The sequence below is a fragment of the Triticum aestivum genome, chromosome 2A (genome assembly GCF_018294505.1).
Source record: "Triticum aestivum cultivar Chinese Spring chromosome 2A, IWGSC CS RefSeq v2.1, whole genome shotgun sequence".
Taxonomy (NCBI): Eukaryota; Viridiplantae; Streptophyta; class Magnoliopsida; order Poales; family Poaceae; genus Triticum; species Triticum aestivum.
The window spans coordinates 372,915,931-372,924,124 of record NC_057797.1 but is presented as its reverse complement, the minus strand read 5'-3'; the positions used below and the strand labels follow the sequence as shown (position 1 = coordinate 372,924,124).

At 40.7% G+C, this 8,194-nt stretch overlaps 1 long non-coding RNA gene across 2 annotated transcripts; it reads right to left on the bottom strand.

Annotated features, from left to right (window-relative positions):
* Positions 1-3,110: 3,110 nt before the first annotated feature.
* Positions 3,111-6,500, bottom strand: LOC123188702 (uncharacterized). Of its 2 annotated transcripts, XR_006495113.1 has the most exons (4): positions 5,650-6,500; positions 4,763-5,540; positions 3,851-3,962; positions 3,111-3,575 (listed from the first exon to the last, which is right to left on the bottom strand). It is a non-coding gene; the product is annotated as an uncharacterized lncRNA (long non-coding RNA). The 2 variants fall into 2 exon arrangements; XR_006495112.1 differs by having other exon boundaries at positions 3,851-5,540.
* Between the last annotated feature and the right edge of the window lie 1,694 nt (positions 6,501-8,194).

Sequence of the window (8,194 nt, the reverse complement as noted above, 5' to 3'; positions counted from 1 at the left end):
CTGACCACTTATAAAATACTATTTCGGACATGCCGCGGGCGCGTGCAAGTGTGTCTGGACTCAGAACAGACAACGGACGGAACTGGGGAACCCGGGCAGATGCAAGAAAAAAAACATGATGATGCAAAGCACATGATGACATGATGAAATGCAACACGCAAGCAAAAGACATGACAACAACAGTGAATAACTTGAAGACACCTGGCACATCGGTCTCGGGGTGTCACAACAGCCTTTTCCACACAGTTTCTTCTATGCACCGTATATGATGCATTGAATAACGCAAACGATAATTTTTTTAATATCGTGTGCAATGGCAACGCTATCACAAATGATTTAACGGGGAAATTGTGTGTGTTGCACCAGCGAAGGGAAACGTTTTCCTTGGAACGACTCTGTCGGATGTTGATATGAACGGAAACGTTTAGTGGGGACTGAGGGTGTGGGATGTATTTACGACCGGAAACAATTTCACATGTATAATTGTATTTTTTAGCATGACTGTACGTATAACCGTATTTGAGAACTATTCGGTCGCACACGACCTCATTTTGCCGAGCGTGTGTGCTAGGAGGGCATATCCCCAACGGTTTCTCGGTCGTGTGGGAAGGACCCCCCTATCACCCACACTCACTTGGCGACATATCCAAATGCAGTCATGGAAAGGGGTTAAAAACCATTTGTATAACACCTCGATGTACCAGTGAAACTAAGTGGGTGTGCATCCAACACGGTTGCTCATGAAGACCTAGGGCAATTTGAGGAAGCCCATCATTGGAATACACAAGCCAAGTTATATAACGAAAAATTCCTACTAGTATATGAATGTGACAACATAGGAGACTCTCTATCATGAAGATCATGCTGTTACTTTGAAGCACAAGTGTGGAAAAAGGATAGTAACATTGTCCCTTCTCACTTTTCTCTCATTTTTTTGGTGGGCTTATTTGGCCTCTTTTATTTTTATAAAGTCCGGAGACTCATCCCAACTTGTGAGGGAATCATAGCTTCCATCATCCTTTCCTCACATGGGACAATGCTCTAATAATGATGATCATTACACTTTTATTTACTTATAACTCAAGAATTACAACTCGATACTTAGAGAAAAATATGACTCTATATAAATGCCGCCGGTGGTGTACCGGGATGTGCAATGATCTAGCGTAGCAAATGACACAAAAAAAACAGACAAGCCATGTAAACATCATGCTAGCTATCTTACGATCATGCGAAGCAATATGACAGTGATGGTGCATGTCATAATAAAATGGAATGGTGGAAGTTGCATGGCAATATATCTCGGAATGGCTATGGAAATACCATAATAGGTAGGTATGGTGGCTGTTTTTAGGAAGATATATGGTGGGTGTAATGCACCGGCGAAAGTTGCGTGGTACTAGAGTGCCTAGCAATGGTGGAAGAGTGAGAGTGCGTATAATCCATGTACTCAACATTAGTCATAAAGAACTCACATACTTATTGCAAAAATCTATTAGTCATTGAAACAAAGTACTACGCGCATGCTCCTAGGGGGATCGATTGGTAGGAGAAGACCATCGCTCATCCCCGACCGTCACTCATAAGGAAGACAATCAATAAATAAATCATGCTCTGACTTCATCCAATAACGGTTCACCATACGTGCATGCTATGGGAATCACAAACTTTAACACAAATATTTCTACCAATCCATAATTACTCACTAGCATGACTCTAATATCACCTTCTCTATATCTCAAAACAATCATAAGGAATCAAACTTCACATAGTATTCAACGCACTTTATATGAAAGTTTTTTATTATGTCCCTCTTGGATGCCCATCATATTAGGACTAAATTCATAACCAAACAAAATTACCATGCTGTTTAGAGAGACTCTCAAAATAATATAAGTGAAGCATGAGAGTTCAATAATTTCTATAAAATAAAGCCACCATCGTGCTCTAAAATGATATAAGTGAAGTACTAGAGCAAAATTGCCTAGCTCAAAAGATATAAGTGAAGCACATATAGTATTCTAAAAAATTACTGATTCATGCGTGTCCCTCTCAAAAGGTGTGTACAACAAGGTTGATTGTGGAAAACTAAAAAGCAAAGACTCATATCATACAAGATGCTCCAATCAAACACATATCATGTGGTGAATAAATATATATAGCCTCAAGTAAATTTACCGATAGATGAAGACCGAAGATGGGATGCTATCCGGGGCATCCCCAAGCTTAGATGCTTGGTTGTACTTGAATATTACCTTGGGGTGCCTTGGGTATCCCCAATCTTAGGCTCTTGCTACTCCTTATTCTGTAGTCCATCAAATTTTACCCAAAACTTGGAAACTTCACAACACAAAACTCAACAGAAAACTCATAAGATTCGTTAGTACAAGAAAATAAATCACCACTTTTTCGTACTGTTGTGAACTCATTATTTATTTATGTTGGTGTAATATCTACTGTATTCCAACGTATCCATGGTTCATACCCCTCAATACTACCCATAGACTAGTAGAACGCCCGTGCGTTGCTACAGGCCACAATTGCTATGCGAATATAAAAAAATGATTATGATCTTCCTCAAGGTCAAAGATTATTTCTTCCTCATACAACGGGGCATGTATGGAGATCAAACGGGCGCCCAGCAGGCTCCTCAAAATTTAACCACCAGCAGACTCCGTGAAATCCAGACCACATGTGGGGGAGAAATGTAGTTGTCTGGACTATCCGCCATGTTATCTCCAACACGTGGCCCCAACACAAAAAACCCACCCCACAGTGCACCCTTCTCTTTTCCTGTTGGACCCTCCCCTCCTACTTGTTTTCCGGCCATAGTCCCGCTGGAGCCCTCTCTTGTAAAACCGGATGACTCCCACCTCACCATCACCATGACACCCAATCTCCTTCACACCCCGTGCTTGTGCCGATCCGCCACCGCCATCAAGGGAGAGGAGGCGTGCACTGCCCGTGACGCCCCCCAAGCCAAGAAAGTAGATCTAATGTCTCATGATCTATTACACATTATAACTCAGAGTTGAAATGTCATGCATTACTGTGAAACAAAAATACGATGTCCATTATTGGGCATGCCACAAATATGCCACCATGTCCATTATCAAGTCTTGAAGCAACCAACCAATGCATTTACCCTTCGAACCTAACCAAAAAATTGTACGACTTGATGGAAAAAATATAAACTACTCATGCAATTTGTTACAAAGCCATCTCTAATGCAACACTATTTGCCATATTTTCTAAAGTAGGAAAATTATTTCGCTCAGACAACTGTAACTCAACAAACTAACCCCAATCCACATCCACAACTACATCTGCTGCATAATATAAGTGGGAGGCCCATATGTGTCCACATAATTTTTGATGGGACAAGCGGACATCCTACATCCCACATAATCTCACGTCAATAATAAACAGGGAGCCGCATTGCCGTCAGCAGAAGGCTGGGCCATGCACATGCTCAGTGCCGGGCTCGATGATACGCAACCCTATCGTAACCAGGTTCCTCGCCACCGTGGACTGCTGGTTCAACGCCCAACTCGGCCTCATAATATCTGCAAAAACTGGAAAATGTCTATCAGATTGTAGAACATACATGATTTTGAAACCTAAATTTTGAATGGTGATGTAAATTAACAAAGTCAAAATGTCGTTGAGTCACACTGTTTCCTACATCTTACAAGTGAAACCTGAATTAAAAGGAAACCAATTTTACGATGGTGATGTAGTTAACAAAGAAGAAGTTGATGTAAATTAATCGAAGTTTCAGATCCAAAGCCAACAGAGAAGAAGTTGATGTAAATTAATCGAAGTTGCAAAAGTTGAGGTTGTAAAGTACCTGATTTTTTCATCTGCGGGGCGACCATGTGACTACTGGGCACGCTTGGATGCCCGATATGCACGGACAGCGGCGAGTTCACAGGCACATCATTGCGCCCCGGGCTGCTGGCCTGTGATGGTGGCAACACATCAAATTAATCAAGTCAATGCTAGCCGTTAGAAGATACTAATGACTCTGTTTGCATTTGTGTCGATACTAATGATTCTAGTGCTAATTAACCTAAATGAAAGCAAGAATCAATGGCCGCAATGCTTGTACGATCAGTCACCAGTTGTACGCATGGTAACCAAGCTTAACTTTCAAAGGATCTATATTCTTGACGTCAGTTTGAACTGCAAATATTTTATATTATCTATGACGGTGACCACATGTAAAAAGTTGGGTGAAATCACCCCTTTTGATGTAAAAAGCATCTAATAGATGATTGACAATTTAACTGCACATAGCTAAATGGTTTGAATGGAACTGACCTCCTTTATAAGAATGAAAGCTATGTTGTCTTATTGATTCCATCATATAGGTCTAAATTCATATTGACGATGTGGTCAGTACGTAGTGATTCTTGCTACCACGAATTTGGAGATATATAGAGGGAGAGGGAACATAATATGCATTGTCATTTGCTTATGTATGCGAGGAACTACAGATAGAAAAGAGAAATATGCTTGGCGTAGAAAGATATAGAATGTAGTGCATCTTAACCAAATATGGACAAAGCGGCAATGACTGTAAAAGCAATCACATGATGAAAATTTGCAAATGGGAACATTAAACAAACAGAAAGAGTTTCCATCTCAAGTACATACGTAAAGGTACCCTAAAAATGGTTGTAAAAGCAATCATGTGAATGTGTATACTCCAATAATAGTAGCTTTCTATCAGACAAAGTTGTACTATTTCATCACATACCTTATTAGCGCACTAGTACGTCTTTCCAGAAGCCCATACCCTGTGGCCGATAGCATACTCCTTGTCATTGCAGAACACATGCAAGGCAAGTAGTGTCATGCTTTTTCACAAAGATTGCGAGGGATATCACGCAGATACCTCACCTTCCTGACCCAGCAAACAACTATCGTTCTAGTCTTTATGCACACATTCAATGTCTCACGCTGCAGAAGCATATCGTCGCAAGTGTTCTTGATCCATAAGTCATCATCCCCAGAAGAAATCCCTAACAACATCTGGGAACGCATCTTTGAAGATAGTGCTAATGCAGTACTGCGGCGGGCATTATAGAATGAAACAAAGTGACCAAACTTTTTTATCCTGAGCTCTAGTATAGCATCTTGTATGTCTAAGCATTGAATTACTGAACCAAATTTCATTGCAACTAATCTCAGAAATCTACATCTCTCATCATCAATCCGAAAACAGTACAATAATTGATATAATTTTGAAAAGATCAGACAACCATGATCTTGAATTCTAAGGTGTCTAAATCAACTTTGAAAGACTACACACACAAAATTCTTCAGTTATGCAGTCGCTCAACTAAAAAGCTCTGAAGGCTTCATACATACCTCAGGATCTCTTCCGTAGGCCTGGTACCGCATCGTCGGCAATGTGTGTTCCATCATGTGTATGAAGGCTGGGGTGTTGTCCTTCTCTTCGATGACCCTGCATCTAAGTCCAGGTTCTCATTGACAATTCTTCCTCCACCGGCGCCACCGAACCCACCTTTGCTCTAGACGACATACAATCAAATCACACACAACTCAGCAAAACTGAACAAGAAATCTCCAATTTAACTGAAGACAATGTCAGCTATCCACAACCACAAACTAACTGCTCACCGGGGCAACGATTCTTTGGTGGACTGTGATGTGTGTGTATCGGACGGGCCCTTGCTATGGCCCGCATGCCTGGGTAGTGCGTGGGCAGGGGCACAGGCCATAGGAAGGATCCGACATGGTGTGCATCGGGTAGGGCGGCAGCGGAGAACTTTCGTGAGAGGTGTGCAGGCGAGGGCCTTGAGCGCAACTGGGGCATGGCCATCACGACCACGGTGGAGGCAGGCTCACGGAAACGGATGATTGTGCGCCGCTGCCATCCGCGGCGGCGTGCTCAAGGGCAAGGCAACATCATCTTGGATCAGCACCACTGTAGGCCCACAGAACGGTCGCAGACTAGCTATTAGCGACAACCGAAGATCGAGTTGGAGGTGGGGGTGGATGGAGAACCAGCACACGACCAGCAGTGGGGTCGTGGTGAGCGGTAGAGGAGCCACTGCCTGCATCGGCATGTCCTTTTCCTGCTTGTTGGTCCACATGCCACCACGCTCCCCTCCCCGACCTCTCTTCCATGGCTGGCAGAACAGACGTGATGGGTTTGAACTTGGAAGGGAGGGAAAACCCCTTGTCTAGATTCAGATCGGGTGGGGCTCGGTTTGAAAAGAATGGAAATAAAACTCATAATCGGTAGGATTTGTTTTCCAGGATGAATCGGGAAGGAGATCGATCTCAAAGGGTGAGCAATAGAAACAAATCAGAAAATACCGGCATAGGGCATGCGCTACCAAAAAATCGGTGGGTGCGAGATGATTTTGATCGATGGTAGGGGCTGCGAACAAATGAATTATCGATGGGCAGGGTTGCGAATGAACAACGACCTGCGAGCGACGATTTGGTAAGTGTGGGAAGGCGCAATGTATCATTATGAAGGAGTTGAATGATGAATCATCGTTCACTAATTTTTCTTTAATAGTAGAATATTTGGTTGTTAGGAAAGGTAAGGATCAATGCATTAGGAAAGTTAAGATTTTAGCATTGATTGTCATGAAACTGGATTTCATTGTTTGGTAATGTGCTATTGGTTCCTACCCATTTGAAAAGTGGCTAGATAGGAAAGTTTTTATTAGACAATGAAAAACCAATGTGAAGGGGCGGTGGTGGAGGTGAGATGAAAAAAATGGACGAAAAAAGCCAGACAAAAAAATCTGGACGCAATCCTAGCAATTGCTCTATTAGGAGTAGAGATTCATCAAAATAAGCAAACAACACATAGAAAACAGAATTTGTCAAAAACATAACAGTCTGTAGAAATCTGAAAACTTTGAATACTTCTGTAACTCCAAAAATTCTGATAAATTAGGAAAACATAAACAATTTGTATATCAATCTTGTGTAGAAAATTCAAAGTTTTTCCACGCTTCTATGATTTTTAAAAATTCTGTAACTGGGCGCAAAAGTTTCTCCTTTTCAGCAAGATCAAATCAACTACCACCGTAAGCCATCCCAAAGGTCTGACTTAGCGCGAACACTAATTTAAAACACCAAAACACATCTAACCAGAGGCTAGATGGCAAAATTATTGAAAAACAGAACCAAAAAAGCAAGAAAAAAATAAAATTGGGTTGCCTCCCAACAAGCGCTATTGTTTAACGCCCCTAGCTAGGCATAAATCATAGATCTAGGTATTGTCATCTTCGGTATGCAATCCATAAGTAGATCTCATAATAGAATCATATGGTAACCTAATTTTGTTTCTAGGAAAATGCTCCATGCCATTCCTTTAGCGAAAACTGAAATCTAATGTTTCCTTCTTTCATATCAATAATTGCACCAATTATTGTAAGGAAAGGTCTAGCAAGGATAATAAGATATGTAGAATTGCAATCTATATCAAGAACAATGAAATCTACGGGAACATATTCCTATTTGCAACAATAAGAATATCATTAATTCTTCCCATAGGTTTCTTAATAGTGGAATCCGCAAGATGCAAATTTAAAGAACAATCATCAAATTCACGGAAACCTAACACATCACATAAAGTTTTTGGAATAGTGGAAACGCTAGAACCCAAATCACACAAAGGATGGCACTCATAATCTTTAATCTTAATCTTAATAGCAAGTTCTCACTCATCATATAGCTTTATAGGAATAGAAACTTTCAATTCATGATTTTCTTCAAAAGATTTCATCATAGCATCAACGATATGTTTAGTAAAAGATTTATTTTGATTATAAGCATGAGGATGACTTAACATGGATTGCAACAAGGAAATACAATCTATCAAGAACAATTATCATAATTAAAATCCTTGAAATCCGAAAGAGTCGGTTCATCGCTAGTTAAAATTTTGACCTCTCCAACCCCACTTTTATCAATTTTTGCATTAAGATATATAAACTCCAAATCATCGGGACGCCTTTAACTAAAGTTGACTCATCTCCAGTCCCATATTTATGAAGATTTATATTAGAAAACAAAGATTCAATAGGAGTCACATCAATCACTTTAAGATCTTCATTATTATTTTCACAAACTAGAAGAACACGCTTTTATAAACCAATCTTGCTTAGCATGCATCTTAGCAGTTCTTTGTTTGCACTCA